General features: G+C 41.8%; 1 protein-coding gene across 2 annotated transcripts in view; it reads right to left on the bottom strand.

The window, feature by feature from the left end:
- Window positions 1-9,050, bottom strand: part of ccdc102a (coiled-coil domain containing 102A) — a 98,223-nt gene extending 89,173 nt beyond the window's left edge. For both annotated transcript variants that reach the window (XM_083912983.1, XM_083912982.1), the window contains exon 1: window positions 8,912-9,050. The gene's annotated coding sequence lies outside the window, so the exon portion shown is untranslated. The remainder of the gene's footprint in view (window positions 1-8,911) is intronic.
- Between the last annotated feature and the right edge of the window lie 4,845 nt (window positions 9,051-13,895).

The raw sequence follows: 13,895 nt of genomic DNA, 5'->3' as shown, positions 1-13,895 counted from the left end.
CAAGTGAAATAAACTTCCTTCTTCTGCATATTTTGCACAGATATACAGTAGATAAGTGATGGCTAGGACTGGGTATCCAGGTTCGATTTGTGGTTCTGTGCCAAATTTCAATAACCAAGGGGTTAATCTCATCAGCATCAGTGAGCCAAAGGGCATAAACGTGCAGGTGATTGGCTGTGTCGAGGCATCCTGGAAAAACACAGGGTGACACGTGGGTGAGCCCCCATCTCTGGGGGTGGAACTTGTCAGTGGCTGTATTTCATCAGGCTCGATGCAGTATTTGCAACAAGGTAATAAGTGCGAAAACTAGCAACAAATTTAATAAAGCACTTGAGAGTGCATGGAATTAATTTGAGTCCTCCTCCAAAACTACTGAGGAAAGCAGCGGCGCTTTGACCGGGACTTTAACGGGTAACTGAACGTTAATGCAAATATTCTGCATAATACGGCTAGCTTTTAGTGGTAGGGCGCATGCTTGTTTTAGGCCACTAAAACCGTCCAACGGGGAATCTGTTTACACTGGCAGAAAAGGGAAAATTGACTATGGAAAAGCAAGATGAGTGTCACAAACTTTATTGATAAGGTTTGCTGCCTTTTTCAACAGTGGAGGCTTCGTGGTGGAGGTTAATAATGCTATTTTTAAGTTTTTTGTTCTAATGTGAATTAGGTAGATCCTCAAACCACGGGTTTCAGTCCACCAGCTGAGACATGCTCTCAAATATACTCAGACCTGCATGTTATGGGCACGAGTAGTTAATTCCAAGATCGAGGGATCGCATCATTTCCTCAAGGGCCAATCGATTACTCGTTTTTCCAATTCTATTTTTAGAACTCAACGCATCTTCCTGCAGGAATAATAATGCACAACAATACAGCCTTCCCAACACCCAATGCTCCATGTCGTCTGGGCCTTGCACGGTAACACAACTTCTCTCAGAGGTGAGGCGAAGTGCTGGTTAGAAAAATCAAAGGTGTTTGTGTCTCGGGTCAAGCGCAGAAACCAGAGGTGCTGCGCGCGCACACAAAAAACTTGAGTGCCGTTGTTTATGATCAAATTAATTTAAAACGAGGACTCCTTGTAGTATGAGTAATGTCATCTTGTTAAACGGATTTCATGAATTGGTATAAAAAAAAAGTGTCATTCAGGAACCGGTATTGATGCAGAAAATGTCTGAACGCTATCCAGCCATTGTGATGGTGCACAAAGCAGACAATGTCAGAGGCAGTAGAGAATAGGGTTGCAAAGGCTTGGAAAATGTCCGGTAAATTTGTGGAAACTTTCCATGGTAAATTAAGCTGGAGAATTTTAGAAATATTCTTAATTGGAAACTTTCCATGGGAATAATAGTAAAAAATATATGAATTAACTGGAAATTGGGGGTAAATTAAACAAACTGCATCATATCCAAATATAAATAGAAACATTTTTTGTCAAACCACTTTTAATTATTTTAATGACCAATCAATTCTTTCCTTGAAAAACAAAAACATGAATGTTGAGTAAAATATTACTCATCCCCCGACCTACCCATTCAAAAATTAAGCAAAATTCATGTGTGCATGTGATGGAGGAACGTACAGTGCATTTAGGGGGCATGGCCTCAGTACCCCTGCAGTAAGCAGTGTGTTGTGAGCATGTGATTGAGGAATATCCTAGATATAAGTGTATAAGTGTAGTCACATGAAATCTTGTTGTTGTAGTCCAGATTATGCTAAAACATATTTTCCCCAACTATATCTACAATCTCTGTTAAGGACCAACCCTTCCATTTTGTAGATTCCAGGTTTATTCCCATTTATTCCCCTAAATTTCCATTAATTTCCATGGAAAGTTTCCAACTTTGAAAATTCCTGGAATTTTGCAACCCTAGTAGAGAGACTTGGCTCCTCTGGTTTGGCCTGAGTTTCAGTGGGTGGAGCGACAAATGACAGGATGTTGATATCCCACACAGGAAGACAGACAAACAAAAGGTCTGCTGGACAGACATAGGACACAAAGTGGAAAGAACAGACCAGATCTGAATAATGCACCATAAAAGCAAAAACAAGTATCAAGTGAATGTTCAAATCAGTAAGCAACTGACCAAATAACAAGGAAACAAGAATCTGAATCATTTGATGGCAACTTTAAGTACTACTTCTTGTGTCCTGTCTGCACTATGCTGGTAATTAAATATTTAAGGAAACCTATATGCTTTTCTTTATTATCTGTCATAATGTTACAATGTGGGCTGTTCATAACAATTGTTCTCAAATCTTCAAGTAACGATTAAAGGTGTGACGAGACCCTCAGCTCACGAGACAAAACAATAAATGATATTGAATCCAAGAGATGAGATATTCACACTATTCTTAACTTTCAGTATTTTCTTTAGAGGTGTGGTTGATTTTAGCAGAGAGCTGTGGTGGTGGAGCTGTGGTAGCCCACGGTAAACATTAAAGCATATAAACATGTTCTAGTGGAAACACAAAATACAAGTATGAACCTGAAAATGAGCATGAAAGTACACTCTTGAAACCACAAGTAATGGATATAATATAATTATATAATTCAACAACAATTTTGATCCATTGTTTTACTGCTGAAAAATACCAAACACAATTGCTAAAGTGAGGATGTGATTTCATATCATTATAAACGGAATGTCTTTGGGAGTTCTACAGTTTGATGAACAAAACAAACAGCTGGAAGGCATCAACATGGGTGTTTCTGAATCTTTTTGGTTTTTTCACTTTTAATACTTTAATAGACACAAGAAGGAAATAATATGCATGGGAATGCAGCTTGGTTTCTAAAACCACACTATAACAAATCCTTTCCCACAGAATTTATTCCATGCACTGGCTCATTAACTCTCAAAAATATCAATTAGTGGAGCCTAATTTACAGAGAAACAGCCCATCCTGAAGAAGACCTGGTTTTTACACACTCATTATATGATACTGTACACACACACACACTGATCAGACATGGGTTGTGTTGGACATCATATTCTATACACTTTTATATGTGAATAAACTGTAGTATCTTTGAGGATGCATGCACTTAGGGCCTACTCACACTGTCCTTCTGGCCGGGGCCAAAACCGTTTTTTCAGCTAAAGCCTAGTACCTTTAAGCAGTGTGAGTGCACCCGTTCCGCGCATAACTGCGGCCAGCGGGCCGTCCATCTGCAATCTCCAATCTGCAGTAAACACTCCACCTCCGCATCACACCAACGTGAACCTTTCACCGCCATTGTTGTTGTTGTTAAATGTCCGCGTATGGTCCGTCCTTCTATTTACATGTCCGAACACTATTGCCGTAGGGCCTGTGCTCGTGCTCGTACACGTTGCCACGCTCGTGCTCGTACATGTGCAAACGGCTCCGCTAAAGCCCACCTCTTGGCCGCAGTTATGCGCGGAACAGGTGCACTCACACTGCTTAAAGTCACTAGGCTTTAGCTGAAAAACCGGTTTTGGCCCCGGCCAGAAGGACAGTGTGAGTACGCCCTTACTTACTAGCTTATTACCGCATCTCTTCTTGAAGGCTTCATTACCGGTTGGACATGGCTAACCTGTGCCAACCTCAGTTCTACCAGCATCACCAGATAATGCTTAAATTAGTGATAAAAGCAAGTAGTTCAACCGTGGCCGGTGACAGAATCACTTATTTACTGAAGTTTCAGAGCTGCCTTTGTGGCTGTCCGTTTGTCTGTTATGAACGTTGACATTATCACCGCATTGGTGCATTGTCTTTCTTTGTTATGATCTTGAGATTTTGTGACAGCTTCAGAAAGAGAGAATGGAAAAGTGATGAGTGACTGCGCAACTGTGCTGGAGCTTGTTGCAGGGAACAATCAGTTGGTACATTAACTGCCAGGCAGTTAAGTTAGTTCGTTTTTTTTCTTAACTCTCTTGTGACAGTGACAGAGGCAGGACGTGTCCTGCTGACTGTACGGGATCTCACACCGCAGCATATCGGACTGTGACAAGTCTGATGGCATTGGCCGCCCAAGTGTGACGTTTGGTTAAGTTTCCCCAAAGTTCGTCTGAACTTTCAATCGCAGTCCAGAGTTTTCATGCTGTATATTTCACTGGAAATAGTTTGCAATTCTCATACTGTTGGTTTCAGACTAAAAGAAACCTCACAAACTATTTTAGCCTGCTAAATAGCACGTTAGTATGGAATTTCGGACACAACCATGGAGTCTGAGCCAGGAGTACATGGCTCTTGTTCTGCCTTTTGCCTTCAGAAACTCTTTGTTTCCATGACAACCACACACAGAGGTCATCCTTCAGTTTGCTGCGTGTGTGTGTGTGTGTGTGTGTGTGTGTGTGTGTGTGTGTGTGTGTGTGTGTGTGTGTGTGTGTGTGTGTGTGTGTGTGTGTGTGTGTGTACGTGCGTGCGTGCTTGCGTGTGTGTGTGTACGTGTGTGTGTGTGTCGTCTACATGTCAGTATATGTGTGTGTATGTCTACGAGAGAGACAAGTGGATGGGTAGTGTTTTCAACATTCAGGGCCAATAAGGCGGACAACATGAGTTAAAATGTGTACAGGAGTGTGTGAGAGAGGCGAGGATGGAGGCAGAAATGAAGAGAGAGGATGCAGACTGGTAGTGCCATCACACCAGCGAAGCAGGCAGCTACAGGCAGCAAAACAGATGGTGCTGTCTGAAAGTTAGAACACGTGCGGGCACTGAAAAACAGGCAATCCCCTCACTACCCCTTGATCCTCAACACCCTCCCATCAAATATTCAGATTTAAACAGCCTTCCACCTGGCTGTCTCCAGTTACGTTTCTGTTTGTGCCGTTCTTCTGGACGCTGAGCTTATTTTCCATTCCTTTATGTGGTTTGTAAATGATTCACTGGCTCTTTTAAAGCATTCAGAGATGTAACCACTTGAAAAACAGAAGGGATTTGGATGGTCTCAGGCGGACTCTGTGTGCAAACCATCGGATCACACAAGGAAGCAGGTTAGCCCCAGCTGGATTGTCTTTCTCTCGGTCACTGCAAATATGTACATAAGCTCTACAGCAGAGACTGTCAGTCTGCTGGGGAGAGATTTAAATTGAAGCTAGCAGCAGTTTAGTTGACAACAACAAGAGAGCAACAGTCTTTTCAATCGGTCAATGACACACCAGACTCCAGACCACCCGGAATATCCCATCGTATTAATCAAAAACAAATGCTTTTCTCCTGCTGCTGGAACACAGTGCACAAACATCAAATGTGTTCAGATGGGAGTCAGTCTTTGGGATGAAATGTTCTGAAGTGGGCTTAAAGATTTCCTCCCAACCAGACGGTAAAGTGGAATGTATATTCTCGGGTTGCAACTGTTGATTATTTTCATTATAGATAAGTCATTTGGTCTATAAAATATCAGAAAATAGTAGAGGTGTCACAATTTCAATTCTAAACCGAAACTCAATCAAGCTTTCAATTTCAATTATCAAAAGAACAAAAGCAGAATCGTGAATTCTCCCATTTCAAATCAATTATTTAAATTTGACCACACAGCTTTAGTGGTACATTTCAAGAAATGCAGTTATTTTCTAGATTAATCGATAAGTTGTTTTGTTTTTCCTCATTCAGGTCTATCAGGGGGTTTTTTTGTAAGTTAAATGAATGTGCACATTCGTTTGCGATGTTGATAGGTTAGTTCAACTTTCCACCCCACACCCAACTTAATTTGCTGTCCCTATTTTTATATGTTAAAAAGTGGTTGCCAAATGCTGGTAAAATATGCAAGTGACTGGCAGATTTGCTTCCCCAACAGCCAAAAAAACCCATTGGTAATCCATAGTAAAGAGCAGTGGCGGCTAGCCCATAGAGGGCGCTAGGGTGCTGCCTCTCCTGCTCTGCATCAAAATTAATTTTAAAAAATTATTGATTTTAATTATTTATTATAGGGTGGTATGGTGAGGTGATGGTTAGCACTGTCACCTCACAGCAAGGGGGTTCCTGGTTCGAATCCTGGCTGGGGCCCTTCTGTGTGGAGTTTGCATGGTCTCCCCGTGTCTGTGTGGGTTCTCCAGCTTCCTCCCACAGTCCAAAGACATGTTAAGGGTTAGGTTCATTGATGACTCTTAATTGCCCGTGGGTGTGAATTTGAGTGTGAATGGTTGTCTGTCTCTGTTTGTCTCTATGTGTCCTGTGATAGACTGGTGTCCTGTCCAGGGTGTACCCCGCCTCACGCCTGATGTCAGCTGGGATCGGCTCCAGCCACTGCGCGACCCCAATAGGGACAAGAGGCTGAAGATGTATGGATTTATTCATTATTTTCTTCCTTTGATTACAATTGTGTGGTCAATGAGTAGCTTATAATTCCTACTTATAACTCAAAGCAACGACTGCATTGGAATATTTATCTTGTCTCTCATCTCTGTCTCTGCCGAGCTGAGCGGAGCTGCTTCTGAAGGGAGGAAAGCTGGTCTCAGGAGTTTACGGGTCTTGGACAAGATTGAGGGCAATTTTCGGAGCGCCCCACAGTTCCACATACACACTTATTAAGAGGTTGCGCAAACAGCTTGCTGTGCTCTATGGACAAATTCATGGGACCTCAGGACGATATTTCGTCCACACCACTCCCCTAATCTCTCCCCAAGCAGCGCCCGTAGTGTTTCTGATAGGTGTTCCTACTTGTGACCGGAAACTGAAACGATTGCAGTGGGAGGGGCCACAACACAGAGCAGACCGGTGTTCTTCACTGTTAAATCTCTCAAACTAAATCTGCTAAAAGATCACTGACATAAACTTGTTAAACTACTTGAACCGCATCAGCGCAATGTTACAGTTATCATGACAACCAGTGAGGGAGAGGAAAAGAACACAATCATCAGTTTAAAGAGGTTTGTAAAAACTTCACAGCTAACTGTCTGTTGTGATGCTCAGGAACAATCATGCTTTACTTTCCTCCTTTCCAAATCTAAATAACAGATCAAGCCTGGCTAAATACTGGAGCAAATGACCTAAAGTGCCTTTCTGAATAATATATCAGTGACAGCTGCTGGTCTTTCGAGGAGGGGAAGATCATCTTTCCGGCCTACATCATAAATGTGTGTGTTTATTTATATGTAAATTCTACCCTTCGTTCCTTTTCACGAAAATGATCTGTGACCTTGTCGTACTAACTAGGCGTCTTTTCCAGGGACTTGACCAGTGTCCTCTCAATGGCAGCAGAGCTAGGCTGCTTAAACGGTCTTGGCCCAGCTGGAGCTGCTGCGCCAGGCTACTGTGAAGTGTGACCGCCTGTGAGTGAGAGTGATCGTGACGGGGAGCTGCTGCTGCTCGTTGGGGAAAGAAACGGCAGAGTGACAAAACAGACAAAAACAAAAACACAAGGCTAGTCGTTTTTAACAAAGACAAAGTCTGTGGGGATCGGTAAAGTCTCCGGATCAGTTCAGAACAACAAAATGAAAAACTTGGTAAATGCTTATTCTTCAAGATCGCTATTTCGCTCAATTAGCTGTCAATCACAAAAGGATTCCGCCTCAGACAGCTCATCCAATCATCATGCAGAAGCTGACTGTGTAAAGTGCTGTGGTGCTGTGGGGATGAATGAGGAGGAAGTTGCTCCGGTTACCTGTGATAAGGAGCTGATTCTGAAAAAATCTTTTGGGGGGGTGACATTCTAGGGGAAGCTGAGCTTCCCTTGCAGTCTTAGAGCAATCACCACTGAATATATATATATATACAATATATGTATATCTATATGAAATAGGGAGATCTCATTGAAAATTCAGTAAAAGTATTTGCAAAATTAAATATGGAAACCTCTAAAAGAAAAAGTATGTTTAGTTATGTTCACTTCAGCAACAACGTGTCGGTCATTATCTTAAAACAATGTTTTTGAGGTTATTGATGGGAACTAACATCTAAGTAACATCTGAACTTTCACTAGCCGTTTGGACAGTGGAGAGAAACGTTCATTTTGCATCCTGGTTGCCAGGTTGTCAATGGAAATGGCAAACCTGGCAAGATATGACAAATGTACCAGCCAAAAATGTTTGCATACATTCACAACTTCGTACACAAAAATCTTTAAAATATCCAGACAGAAAATGTTGAAAGACTTTGTAAAGACCTTTGAAACAGCGGTGGGTGTTGTTGCGTGACCTTTTCTGCCAATGCTTGGAGATCTCACGAGATGCTTCACTTCACTACACTAACTGGGGGAAGCCCAGCCATACCTCCATGACACAATCCGCATGAAGCTGATCCCAGACCACCACACTCTGAGACTACATCTCAGTATGTTCACCTTCCATGCAGATGGTGTACTCAGTTTTCCAGTGAGCTGCTCTCCATAAAGCGTGAATCAATCCCCCAGCTCCCATCTCAAATACCACGGTTTAGACATTTCAACTTCTGGATTGGTCATTTACTGCAGATGTGGGGAAATGCTAAGAGTGACTGCTGAAGTAGGTTGCTGAACTTCCAGAAAAGGTGTTTCTTTATTCAGATTGTCTCTTCTGTGGAATAAGGCAGAGTGACATTGATCGATCTGCCCTTTCAGGTGCCACAGGGGTCCCCCTCTGTGGGAACCCCTGCCACAGGCTGCTCTCGCGAGTGCAGTCGTTTCCTTACACTCAGGTAGTCTACAAAGACGAGATCAACAGTTCTAGAAGTCAACGAGCAGAGCCGAAGAAACACCGTGTGAACTTCACGGCGGCTCGAACGGCCAAAAGTGCCTTTTCCTTATAGCAACAATGTCCGTGAGATAGCAGCAGACATCATGGACAAAGCCACAGAGTAAACCTCTCCACGGTACACTACGGGTCTGTTATTTTGGTCATTATTACCCACCGAGACAATGCACGTGGAAAGAAAGAGAGGACAGGATGGTTTTCTAGTCATCTGACACCAGTGTCTCAAAGCAGTGGGCTCAAACTATCAGCCACTATGACAACAAAAGCGGAGCGGAACGTACCGTGAAGGAAGTACCGGGGAACACCGCCGTTATATCCGCCTGGAATCTGTATTTTAACCCCGGTGTAGCAGCTGAGGGTTCCCTTTATTCCAGCCAAACCTCGGTCCGGTAGTCGCTCTATGTAAGCCGTTTTTTCCTTCTGGTCTGGATGGAAAACGTCGTCCTCGCTGAGGAGAGAAAATGGGCGGGTCTCGAGACTTTGGACAACCCGCCCGACCAATCGGCTACGGGTGTGACAACACTATCGTGCTGTCAGCCAATCGGGTGGGGCTTCCAACGCACAACAGTGCGCTTATTGGTTGGCTAAGTGAAGCCCTCCCAGTTGAACTTACTACAGCACCGGGAGAGGAGACAGCGGGTGGAATGTGATCACTGGAGCCGCAGCTGCACAGCGAAGCGCCCAGAAACACCTGGACACGGTTCACACCTTCAAAACCCACTCAGCACTTTTGTTTTTGTCATGTCCAAAACAACAACAATCCCCTTTTTTATTATCATTATTCATTTTCAATTCAATATTCATTCCCAGGTAAAAATTATTATACCTCACTTGTGTTTGTTTAAGAATGTGGGTTAGCATGGTTTTGTCAGTCATAAGTATACCAATAGTGTATTATAAAGGACTTTTGAAAAGTAACTTACCACGTAACACCACCAATTATTTGCAGTGTAGTATGCTTTTTAAAAGTACAGCCTAAAAATAAACACATATTTAAGTGCACTTTTTGTAAGTAGCCTATACTTACCACTATAGGCATTTGTAATTAGGTATACTTTTTAAAAGTACATTTACATACGATACAATATATTACAATATAGTAGCCTATACAATTCAGTTCAATTCAATTTTATACCAAATCATAGCAGAAGTTATCTCAGAACACTTTGCAGAGTAGGTAAAGACCACACTCTATGACTTATTTATGATTTACATAGACCCAACAATTCCCCCGTAGAGTACGGTGGCAACGAAAACCTTCCCTTTAACAGACAGGAACAGGGACATGGGACAGACCCAGCTCTGTGGAGGACGGACATCTGTCTGCACCGGTTGGGGAGGAAGAAAAGGAGAGAGAAAGAGAGAAAAGACAGACAGATGGACAGAGAGAGACAGAGACAGACGGACAGACAGATGGACAGAGACAGACACACTTCCAGTAACTATAATACTATCTAGAGTAATGTGAATATGGCTTATATGTATACACTCTTCAAACACCAAATAACCACTTAAAGCATTGCAGGATTAGTATTTATTTTTGGAACATTAAAGTACATGTTTTAAAAGTAATGTGAAATATACTTCGAATTCAGTATAAAAGGTAAAAGTATACTTTTGGTACCTTTTGTTAATTTAATAACTGTCAAAATATCACAAACATATATTATCCGGAGCTTTTAACATTGAGTATCTACTGTTGGGGGTCAGGCCTATTTTGTATTTGAACTGTATTCGTTTGTCATCTTTCCCTAAGTGAAGCAGCACATGCACACTTGAATAGCCAGTGTCTGTCAGCAGAGCAGCTTTAAGGAAATATAACCTGGTTTCCTTTGGATGGTGTCCCATGGTATTTTGTACAGCATGCTGAAGTATTCATGCCTGTACCCAGGAGCCCATTGTCTTATAATCGCTCAATAAATCAACAGCTCTTAAAATTGAAAAGATGAGTAGTCAAACAAGTATCTAAATATGTCGGGAAAGTTACACTGGGCCAGTAAGGAGTTGGTTAGATCAGCCTAGATAAGTGCTAAACTAAAATCCACACAGCAGCTAAGTCTCATGAGAGCCTTTGACAAATGCAAAAGAAAAGACAACACTGGCGCCCCCTGATGGACCCCAGTCACTACACATCAACTGTTCTGTGTAGTTTTCCCTTAAAATAAGTCAATGTGGCTGGAAGGCCTCTATTACAGTTCTTTACAATTGCTTTTTTCAATACTTTTAATGATTGCCTAAACTCTTAACACAGTTAGCAGAACATCCATCTGCAGTGGCGGATTAAGGTGGTCATGGGCCCCTAGTCTACTATCTGTTTGGGGCCCCCCACATTATTAATCATGCTCTATAACAACCTTGAAAAATCCTGCCAATTTATAAATTTTCCTCAGTAGATCTTGGTCCTGTTGTTCTTTCGTCGTTGTGCTTTTCTTTTTCGTGCTCTGATATCACATTTCCTTTCTGACATTTTGCTGCTATACTGTCTGGTAACAGTGAGGGACGTATCATTTGACAACAAAACTGACCTTCTGAACCCAGACACATGATGGCAGCTGGTTGGGTAAATGTGTCCCATATCTATCCAATCAGTGACTTCATTCATTCATCCATCCATCTTCAACCGCTTCTCCCTATTGGGGTCGTTGGGGCTGATTCCAGCTGACACCGGGTGTGAGGCGAGGTCCACCCTGGACAGGACGCCAGTCTATCACAGGGCACATAGAGACAAACAGAGACAGACAACCATTCACACCTACGGGTGATTTAGAGTCATCAATGAACCGAACACCTGCACGTCTTTGGACTGTGGGAGGAAGCTGGAGAACCCGGAGAAAACCCACGCAGACACGGGGACAACATGCAAACTCCACACAGAAGGACCCCAGTCGGCAGCCCGACAGTGCTAACCACCACACCACACCCAATCAGTGACTTACTTCGTTTTAACGTTTCTAAGAGCCCCAGTAGGAGTTTTTTCCTAGTGTAGTAAATAATATTTAAAAATAGAATAGTCTGGCCAATGCAGGGCCCCACGCTGCAGCCTATTCCAGTTTGTGCATTAATCCGCCTCTGTCCGTCTGTGTATGCTATACATTTAACACATTTCTTCTTGCTCTGATACAAAATGCATACAGTTAACACACATTTAAAATGCTTGCACTTCTTTTACAAACAAGCTCAACCAAGACCAAAACAATGTCATTTTACTGCCACATAACAGATAACATCATGTTCTAAACCTCACTTACAGGCTAAAGACAAAGTGAACAGCTGTTCATATTCATAAACTAAAGAAAGCAAGAGCCCCCCCACCACCCACCTATCATGTGCTCCTTCTACCGGGGCACCATCGAGAGCATCCTGACCAGCTGCATCCCCGTGTGGTACACAAGCTGCACTGCCTCCAACCGCAAAGCAACCAGCATGGTGGGTGACCCCAGCCACCCTTCACATAACCTCTTCAGCTTCAAGCCTGAACCACCAGACTGGCAAACAGCTTCATCCACCAGGCTGTAAGGAAGCTCAATACCCTCCCCTCCCTCCCTCCCCTCTGCCCCCAAGTACTCTGGACTTTGACTTTGATCCTCCCATCAGGAACAGCACCGGCCACCCTTTTCCCACTCATCATCAGTGCATTTAATTGTTGTTTCAAATAATTTATATTTATATAGTTGATATATTGTATGGTATGTCCATTCCATTGCACATTTTCATCTCCTGTTTTTCTATTTCTCCTGCAATATATAGAATTTAGAAAATATTTATTTATTGTATATATATATATATATATTGTACTATTACATCGTGGGTACGAGAGAAACATATTTTCAATTCCTCTGTATGTCTGACACAGACTTTGCAGACTTTGACTTGGACTCTGATATTGTAGACTGAAACACAAATACATCACCTGTATCTTTGTCCATAGCTTATGAGGAACAGTTGATTGAAGTCCTGTAAACAGATCAATCACAGATTTCAGGTGTGATGTGGATGACAACATGTGGGCAAATGCAGAAGATCGGCGTACGCTAGAAGAGCACTTTTTTTCTTTTTTTCTTCTGTGGCTTTAATGATATTCATTATTCATTTCACACCAAAATGTTATGACAATAGATGACTATTGACGTACAAATAATACAGTCAGTCAATTATGTAACATAAGTGGATTAGATGACAATTTACGAACATGCCTTTTTGACTTCGTCCTGTATCATGGCAATAGCTTCACTAGGAAGGTAAAAGTTCTATATATTTTTTTAAGTGGACGCCATCTTGAAAAGCTTTTAAAATTGACTTAGTCACTCTATACTGTGACATGGCAAAATAAAATGGCCTAATTCACACTCTGGACACAGGCCATTACACTATAGGGGTAGGATCACATAATCTGTTCAACTGAGGATGGAGGTGATTTACCAGAGGAGGCCAGTATCATGAAGAGCTGACTTGATTGTCAAAAATATGACATAGGTCACTGTTGAAATAACATACTGTTGACGACATAATACAGTAACTGGCAGCTCTATTGCATATCTTTGTTACCTTGCAGTAATGTCCTGTTGCAGATAAAGCCTTTACTTCTGTCTCTGTCTTCTTTTTTCATAAACCGTACGTTCTATAAAGCTACTCTGAGATGGGTCATTCATTTTTTGTGCTGAATTTCTGCAGCAAAAGAAACAAAATGCATGAATTTACTAAACCCAAAAAAAACAAAATGCAGAGAGTCTTCAGAAGAAACTACAGTGCAAAATACAATCTATGATCAATACAATACACTGTCTATTGTATAATGGCAGACGTGACACATTGACTTGTGTCGTGACGTGATTGATTGACTAAATGTTCCTGTTGGAAGAGAACGTATGTTAGTGTTTGGGGAAAATTATTTGTTTTTGAGAGATGTTTGCAGTCTTTTGGTAGACATAGTTTGTGATTTTGTATTATTCTATTTTGAAAATAAGTGTTGGAGTTTAGTTTACAGTGTATGATTTTGATCATGAAATCAACTGTTTTACCAAATGTGTGTTAGGTATGAGTTTAGGAAAGTTGTTCAAAGTATTGAAAAATGTTATTGTGATCAGAAAACAACTGTAATATTCAAACAAAAAAAGCTGTTTGTACATTTGCCCACATGTTGTCATTCACATCACACCTGAAATCTTCTCTGTCAAACTGTGATTGATCTGTTTACAGGACTTCAATCAGCTGTTTCTCAGGAGCAATGGACAAAGATACAGGTTATATATTTGTGTTTCAGTCTAC

The sequence above is a fragment of the Echiichthys vipera genome (assembly GCF_963691815.1).
Source record: "Echiichthys vipera genome assembly, chromosome: 1".
Lineage (NCBI taxonomy): Eukaryota > Metazoa > Chordata > Actinopteri > Perciformes > Trachinidae > Echiichthys > Echiichthys vipera.
This window is presented reverse-complemented; position numbering and strand designations above follow the sequence as displayed.